The following is an 8,949-nucleotide window of genomic DNA, read 5'->3' as shown; positions in this document are numbered from 1 at the left end:
AGCACAGCACAGTCCTATTGGCCCAGGTTCAACATATTCTTATTTTGGTTATCTCAACCAACAATTTTGAGACAGAAGTGTGCAGGTAGCAGAAGGTAGATAAGGGAGAGACCATTCAGAAGAAAGGCATTCCAAATCTCTTTATGGAGGTTGTTGCCCTTTGAAGTGGGTGTAATTTTATCAGGACTGAAATCTCAAAAGCATTTCCTGTATAGAGATCAGTAGTTTGCCTTAAAGGAAATTGCTAGCACTCTTGAAGTTGTTCTGTTCACAGTCCCTCTGCCAGTGCTCTAATCTGATAAACATACACACATTTCTGACAGACCACCACTGACCACAGACAACACTCCTGGTAAGAAGACGACACAATGGGGCATATAACTAAGGGATACATTGGTTCTGCCACACATTAACACCTGAATGTCACTGGTTTAGGCGAGCATCCTCTTAGAGTACCAACAATGCTCCTTCACCAGGAACAAAGACCTTAGCAGGATGCTGATGCCGTTGTCTGAGATACAGAACCAGAAGAATGTACTCTCCAGTAGTTAGAGTAGTCACAGCCTGAGATTCGAAACTTAGAAAAGGAATAGCTCTTCTCATTGGGAGTTCCAATGGCTCGGTAACAGAATTTGTGTCACCTCTTTCTCTAGGTCAGAAGTTCTGGTTTCTGTGGAAGAAGAGTTCTACATCAGGCTTCCCACAAAGCACCTTGCCTGGATAGGTTAGAGATGTCCAGACCTTCCAGTTCCCAAGCATACTCTGCTCCCTGTAAGCAAGCATCCAGCCTGGATGAGTCCCTGCTGCATAGTCTGCTGAGCGCTGCTTGCTCCTGCTGGTCAGCTTAGAGTTCTTTATTCTTCTCCTGTACAGGTCCACTGCCCTCGACCCACCCCACACAAACAGGTTAAAAGGCAGTGGACCTTCCTCCTCCTGTATGAACTTTCATCACATGGCATTTGCACTGACTGGATAGGTTGGAGTTTCCCAACCCTCTTCCCTACAATGGATTTCTGCCTTCCAATAGACAAATCCTCGTCAAGCATGTTGGATGTTTCAGGGTGTCCAGCACCCAACCACAATTTCCTCCACCACAGTTGGAGAAGCTAAAGGCAACACCTCCTTTCCTTCCTCCAGTACACATCCCTACCTCTATGTGCACTCCCCAACTGAGCGAGTGAAGAGACAAAACCCACCCACACCCGGTACACATGCGCCATACTCTTTAAACACCCTGGCTCATAGTTAGAGGAAACATGACCCCAGCCCTTACAAATGTTCCTACGACACTTTATGAGCCATAGTCCTTGAGGTTAGAAGATGCACAGCATCAGTGCACTCATGGTAGTGATTATGGCTTATGAATTCATAGGCCTTGTCTCCCTAGTAAGCCAAGATCAGCCACGGCTGCTCCATCCACAAGTCAACACCAATCAATGCTCTCCAGCAACGCTTAGTCAAGACCCACAGAGCAGAGGAAACGCCGTGCACCTTAACAAATGCGCACTCAACCCAGGGTTTCAAGAAAGTTTTAGCTAACAGACTGCACCAGTAAAACCCAGCATAAATGCCACCCACACCAATGTGAGAAGCCAAGACTGTCTTCTCCAAAAATCACTAATCTCATAGCGACGGCCTGCAGTAGCAGTGATATAAAAGAAATTACAAAGAAATGTTTTTTGAAAAATGTTTAGTGATCTCAAAGAAGATATGAATAAATTTAAAAAGAATGCAATGAATTGCAAGACCCTGTGCCTTGAGTTTAACTTGATAACAATAACATTTCACAAAGTAACCACTTGGTGTATGTGTGTATATGCATATGTATATGTATGTATATGTGATTATGTGTATGCATGTGTTTAAAGTGTTTAAATGTACTCATTAGGAATTAGGTATTTACTAGATCTATGTGTATGTGTATATGTGCCGGGAGCCAAGCCGCTTACACAACCTCTGTCTCAGGAATGTTTCAGGACTATCAAGCCCACTTACACCCTCTGGGACTAGTGTCCGTTCTTACCACTTTTACAACTTCCATCTCCAGCCATCTGTTCTTATCAGACTGTACCTGCAACTTACGGTTTAGGGCTTTAGGGAGAGTGGTGACAGTAGTGAAATTGGTCCTGGGTCCTGGGTGACCTTCCCCAGGTCCCCTGCTGGTCTTTATAGGCCACTGTTTTCTCAAGTTTGAGAGCTTGATCAGAACACAGATTTACTCTCCTTTGCACCTCCTGTCCCCCATTCTTTTGCCCCCTCCCAGGTCTCCACTGAATCCCTGCAGGCCTAGGCATATATGTGTTAATGTGTATCTAGGCATATGTATAAGTATGTTTATGTATATTTGTGTATGTACGTGTACTTATATGTGGTTTATATTTATGTCTATATATGTGTATGTATGTATATATGTTTATTCTATCTGTGTCTGTATATGTTTATGCAATCAATACATATGCATATATGTAAATGTGTGTTAATGTGCATGTATGTATATGTATATATGTATATGTGTTTGTGTGTATTGTATATATGTGTATGTGTGTTTATGTGCATGTATGCATGTGTATATGCTTGTGTGTATGTATATGTGTATGCATTTATGTATATGTATGTATATATGGTATGTATATATGTCTGCCTGTCTCTCCACATTGTGATTACTTTGATATGCTTTAGGTCTTAGTGACAACACAAGCCAGTGTTTCTGATAGAAATGCTATGAATCACATGTATTCACTAGGCATTTAGGTTCTGTGATACAGAATGAAAATGTTACTTCATATGCCTTCTTATAACGTAAGTCTATTGGATTCCTCTAGAAAAAGAAAAGGTTGCTGGGACCAACATAGCTTGGAGTAAAGAGGAATGGCAGCATCGGATTTGTTCCACTTCACCCCGCTGTAATGAAGGAGATGGTGTTCTTCTTACCCTTGGTCTTCATGCTTGGGCTTATGTGCAGCAGGTAGTGAGGTAATTATTAGAGCAGGTCCACTATCATTGTTGAAAGCACCCATGATATCATTCACAGTTTTACATTTTCATGAAATCTCTAGTCTGTCATATGGTGTCATTCTAGACGAAATTTGCAAAAGGATGAAAATGTAAAGACAATACTATTAAATGCAGACAAATGGGGGGTTTATTTTACTTCTGTATTTGTACATGTGTAGTTATGTCTTGGTTTGTCTTTCATGGCGGAGAACAATTTAAGGACTGAATCAAACTAGATCATGTCATCTCCTTACAGTCAAGAAGTAAGCCGGTAAATGACACTGAAGGACAAAGAGGGTTCAACAGCCATGATTTATCCACTGATGAGACTTTAAATTCAGCATGTATTTTGTAACCTTCTTAGTCTACTTGCTATTTATAATTGTAAAATTACATTTAAAACATATTCACATAATTAAAATTTGTATTATCAAAGCACAAGTGGTAAAAGTCTAATCACACATTTAGTTCTTTGAATTTTCCTATCCTGTGGCAGCTGATGGAACTTGGAGGTTCATATTCTTCCTGCAATAGCATATGCATAAGAAATGCCAGCCAATGCTTTTACTTTTTAAAAACGTAAGATATTCATAAAATGGATGACCTTCTGTATCTTCCCTTTATCTAAAGTTACATTTTTGAGATTCCTTTTAGGTTATAGGTGAAAAAACCTGTTTAAATTGTGCAGCATGTAAGAAGTTCCTCCCCCCTCCCCCGTGGAAAGGTTTAATGAGAGAAGAAGAATAGAAGAGGAGAGGAATAAAGGCCAGCCATGAGCACGTGGAGGGAAGCAGAGAGGGGAATGGGGAGAGAAGGGACAGGGACAAAGGGGAAGAGGACAAGAGAACAGGGAAGAGGAGAGAAGAAATAAGTTCCTTTTTAAAAAAACTTTTATTGATTCTTTGTGAGTTTCACATCATGCACCCCAGTCCCACTCATTTCTCTGTCCCTTCATATCTGCCCTCTGCCCTTGCGGACAAAGGAAAGCATAGAAAACATCTCATCTTGGAAGCTCTAGTGTGCCCCACAGTATACCCCTTTGTCCACATCTTTTTACTTGCAAATGTTCATTGGTCTGGTTTGAGGACTCTGGCTTCTGCTACACTATCAATATTGGATCTTCACTGAGACTCCACCTCGTGTCATGGAGATCCCGCAGCTTTGGATCAGCAGCTCTGGCCCCTTCACATGCTCCAACATTTCATAGATGATGTGGATTTGGGGGTGGGCCAACTCAAAGCCCCAGATCTGGGTCTGTGGGGTAGCTAAGTTGGTCAGCCTGCTGGCTCTCTGGTATTCTCATCAGCAGGGTAGGATTTCCAGCACTGTCCTGGCCAGCTCACTCAAAGCTGTCACAGTAGGGGGCAGAGTCAGCTCTCCAGGGGCTCACCTGGACTCCAGTGCCACCAGAACTTGCTGCAGTGTGCTGCCCAGTTGAGGCACTCTCCCAAGTTGCTGCAGCCAGTGAGGCGCTAGGCCAGCAATCCAGTGCTCACGTCCTCTGAGCCCACTCACCTACACCATCCCCTTCCCTAATCCTCCCATCATTCAGAGCCAACTCTACAGTGCTGCTAAGGTGAGGAGGCCCAGGATGCTGCAGCCAGTGAGGTGCGGGGCCAGATCTGCATAGTCCTTGGACATCTACATGGTCCCAGGAGGATGCCCAGAGTGGGAACACACACATGGTCTCTACTGGTAGTACAAGCCACAGACATCCACTCAGACCCCTTCCCCTGCATGACCATGGACCCAGGTGTGGCCCTCAGCACCACAGACTGGGACTTCACCATGGCCTCAGGTGGCAGGGCTGGCTGCTCATAATAAGTTATTCCTCTCCAGCCTTGATCTTCTGTTCCCCCTCTCTTTACAGTGCTCAAACTCTTCTGCTTCTCTTCCTCTCTCTTCTATCTACCTCATACTTGCACATTGTAGTGGCTCCTCCTGTGGGTGGACCTCACAGCTGTCAGGCCTCTGGGTGACCTGCTCTGCCTTTGCCCCTAGGTATCTATAGGACACCCATGTGTGTCACAGTGTAAGGCTCCATGATTCACCAAAGAAGGATGCCTGGACTCAAGTACTATGCAAAAGCAAAGAGCATTTTATTCTGTAGAAGTATAGCATGCTGGAGCCTACCATCTACCAAGATAGAGGTGCCCTAGTAAGCTCACAGCCTCAATTTAAAGCACATTAGGGGAATTCTGAGGAAAAGGGGTAGATGACCTTTGTGTTAATCTGTTGGCTTTATCTCTAGGGACATTCTAGAACCATTGTTGAAGTGTGGGGGGCTGGAAACCGTTGCTGGGGAAGTCTGGAAACTGTTGCTGAGGAAGTCTGGAAACTGTTGCTGAGGAAGTCTGGAAACTGATTCATTGCCCTTGCCTCAGGCCAGATGGCAGGGCAGTAGGCAGAGAAGTTTCTGACTGGTTGCCTGAGGCCTGGGGTTTTTTTCAGTAACTGACCTGCCTGGACTTGATCAGTTCTTGGAAACAGAAATTTAGGCCTAGTCTCCTGAACTGCCAATTTGAAGCCTGTCATGGAGTCAGCCTATCTCATTGCTAGGTGGGTCTCTGGGCATCTCTCCCTGCCTGCTCAGAATGGCATGGTGGTGGATGGGTTTCTGGATGTCTTCTTCCTCCCTTGCTGTGTTGCCTGTGTTGTGTGGCGGCAGACAGGCCTCTGTGTGTCCTTTGCCTGCCTGCTGTGCATAAGTTAATTTTTGGTACACACACACACACACACACACACACACACACACACACATTTGTGTACTACTTAGAGCTGTTCCTACATTCATATTTTCATATATAGTTTGGTCTAAGCAGTCATTCTGCATTCAATTGTGACATTCAGTTTTACCAATTATTCCTTTGAAACGGACGATGGAGAAAGAACCAAAGGACACATATGTCCAACAACTGTACTGTATTGTCTTCAAATAATTAAGAAAATATGTTTATGTGGCTACAAAGGTGGAATTACAACTAAACTGAGATATGACATTGTTCTTCTGGGTGTAGGGTGGCTTTCCAAGGCAAAATGGACTGTGCCATGAGGTCATAGCCAGATATTGAGTGAAAATCCTCTAGGATGCTACTGTACGTGGGACCCTAGACTGTGGATCCCAACTAGAGATCCCCTCCAGGTTCCTGACCCTAAGATGACCTTGTCCAGATCACTGCTCTTTGTATAACCATGCCAATCTGTTAAGGGCACTTGAGAGCTACAAGTCTCTTTGGTACTCCATTCCCAACAGACAAGAATACTTTTCATGGGCCCACAGCAGTTCATGACTGTGGCTAGTGTGACTGGTATACAGATATTTTATGTGGCATTGCCATACAGGTGTTTTGTTATAGAAACAGAAACTAGACTAATGCGTTGTCCTACATGATTATTGTATTTATCATTGGCAGTAGAAAGGACATCACCAATATCATTCATCCTTTTTGAGTTTTCATTTATTTTCTCCAGTTATGATCATCAATTTTTCTCCAAGTTCTGCAATCCTGCAAATTTGGAATCTAGTCTCTTATACTTTATTACAGATTCTTTCTCTTTTTGATACAAACACATAAATACTTGACTCAAACAGCCTACACTTAAGTATCTTTTATTTTATGTAGAGCATAAAATCTATGTGCCTCACCAGAAGGTGAGCAGATAGTAAAGCTTTTAGACTTTACATTATCATGCTGCCAAGGCTACACTGACAAGGCAGTGTGACGCATTATTGTTGGTTCAAATCTACAGTTTACATTAAGGGAATGCACTTGGTGCTGTGCATCATGGGTCTGGAGAAATGTACAGTGATGAGAACGCCATCAAGAGAATATTGTGCTGAACAACCCCCTTGCCCTAGGTGCCCTCTGTCATTTCCTTCTCTAACCGTCTTTGCCTGTGAGCTCTGGGCAGTAACTGAGTTTTTAACTATCTAGACAGTTTTACCGTGTCTTTTTTTTAAAAAAGATGATCATGTTATTAGAATCATGCAATCTATAGCTTGGTTTTGTTTTTTGTCTTCTTGAAATGCTCATTTACACTTTCCAGCACTTTGTGGCTCTGTTTTTTGGATTAAGCATAAAAGTGCACATATGCTTACAAGCACTCTACCACTGAGCATCTCTCAGCCCTCTCCCTTATCTTTGCTTTGAGACAAGGCTTCACTAAACTGTCCAGGCCAGCCTTGAACTACTCTATTTGAGGCTGGACTTAAACTTGTGATTAATACTCCTGCTTCAATGCCCTGAGCAGCTGGGGTTACAGTTCTATACTGCCAGGCTTTTCCTTAGTTGTTTTTATAATTATATAATATTCTAGTGCATATAAATGTACTCTAGGTTGCTTAATTTACCCACGAAGAATATTTCTATTTTTTTTAAAGAATAATTTTCTTTTATTTAATTTTAAAAGGTTGGTTCAATGCATGGGTAGAAATGTTATGGTTCAATGCATGAGTAGAAATTAAATGTTAGTTTGTTTACTTCCAGATATATTTTAAAATGTGCTTCATAGTGAGGAGTTTAATCAAAGCCTCTTGAGCTCCAAGTCTGGTACCTATATTGAAGAAACCTGAGGCATTTAGATCTTAAAAATAAATACAGTTTTTATAATCACAAAAATAAACATGTTTTTAAATTTTTCTGCATAACTAAGTTATTTTAAGTCATAAGTAAAAATACATCTTTTAGATTATAATTTTCTTTCTATTCTACCTCACTCAAACATTAGCAATTTTAATAGGTGTGTGTGTGTGTGTGTGTGTGTGTGTGTGTGTGTTTTAAAGGTATCTGTTTTGTAGTGGTTTCCTCCCAGGATGAAACCCTTCCATCCTGGATTGAAGCTTCTTAAGACATGGCATGGAAAGGAAAGTGAAACACCAGGGTATTTTATGACAGGTAACTTACAAGCAGGTGAAACAACAGGGTATTTTAGTGGGAGGTCTTCCCTCCATCCCTCAGGGGAATTTTAAGACAGGAAGTAAACAACTCAAAATAGCTTCGGAAGTCCAAGAAATTAACCAGATTCACTAAGACCCTTCCTCCTCAGGAGTATATAAGCAGTAAAGACAGGTGCATGCTGTTTCTGATCTCAGCCAAAAAGCAGAGACCAGGTGAACTGTCCAGAAGAACAAAGACCAGCTGTACTTCCCAGAAGAGGCCAGACCAACTGGTCAACTAGAAAGACCACTCTCCAGCCTGCTAAGCTGGATACCTTTCAACTTGTTGAGCTGCTTACAGCTGTGCTGTGTGCTTCAGGTTCCCAGCTTTTGTAAACTGTCACCCATGTTGGGGTGGACTTTGGAGGTGCAACTGTCTTTCAGTCACTTCTGCTCCCTGAGCAACCCCTCACTTACATTCCCGTAACCTAATAAAACCTATTGGCTCTCCAAACTGGACTTTAGTGGCTTCTGTATTTCATCTGGTGTGGATTCCCTTTCTGGGGTGAGTAGATGAGTGTGTGCATGTGCCCACACATACGCACTTGTGTATTGTTTTATATCTCCCCAGGAAAAGTTGCGTGAAGTTGCAGATCAGTGATTCTCAACCTTCCTAATGTTGTGACTTTTTAATATAGTTCCCCGTGTGATGCCCCCCAACCATAAAATTATTTCTGTTGCTCCTTTGTAACTATAATTCTGCTCTGTTATGAATTGTAATTAAATATCTGATATGCAGGATATCTAGTCTGTGACCCCTGTGAAAAGGTCATTGACTCCCCAAGGAATCAGATCACTGGTCTTGGGGTGTAAAAATATTTCTAGTCCAGCCTTTCTCTGGATCTGCATTTTTTTTCCCTCTTACAGTGCAGGCAGATTGGTTATAGCTTACTTATCTTTAAATATTTTGAATGACAGGACAATTGCTCTGGGAAGTGAACTGGCTTCTTTTTCAGATCGCTCTAGTCATTACAAAGCTCCATCTTTTATTCAACTAAGCTCTGTTTTCCCATAATTTT

Source organism: Rattus norvegicus, chromosome 17 (genome assembly GCF_021556685.1).
Source record: "Rattus norvegicus strain SHRSP/BbbUtx chromosome 17, alternate assembly SHRSP_T2T, whole genome shotgun sequence".
NCBI classification, from domain to species: Eukaryota; Metazoa; Chordata; class Mammalia; order Rodentia; family Muridae; genus Rattus; species Rattus norvegicus.
Note: the sequence above shows the minus strand (reverse complement) of the source record.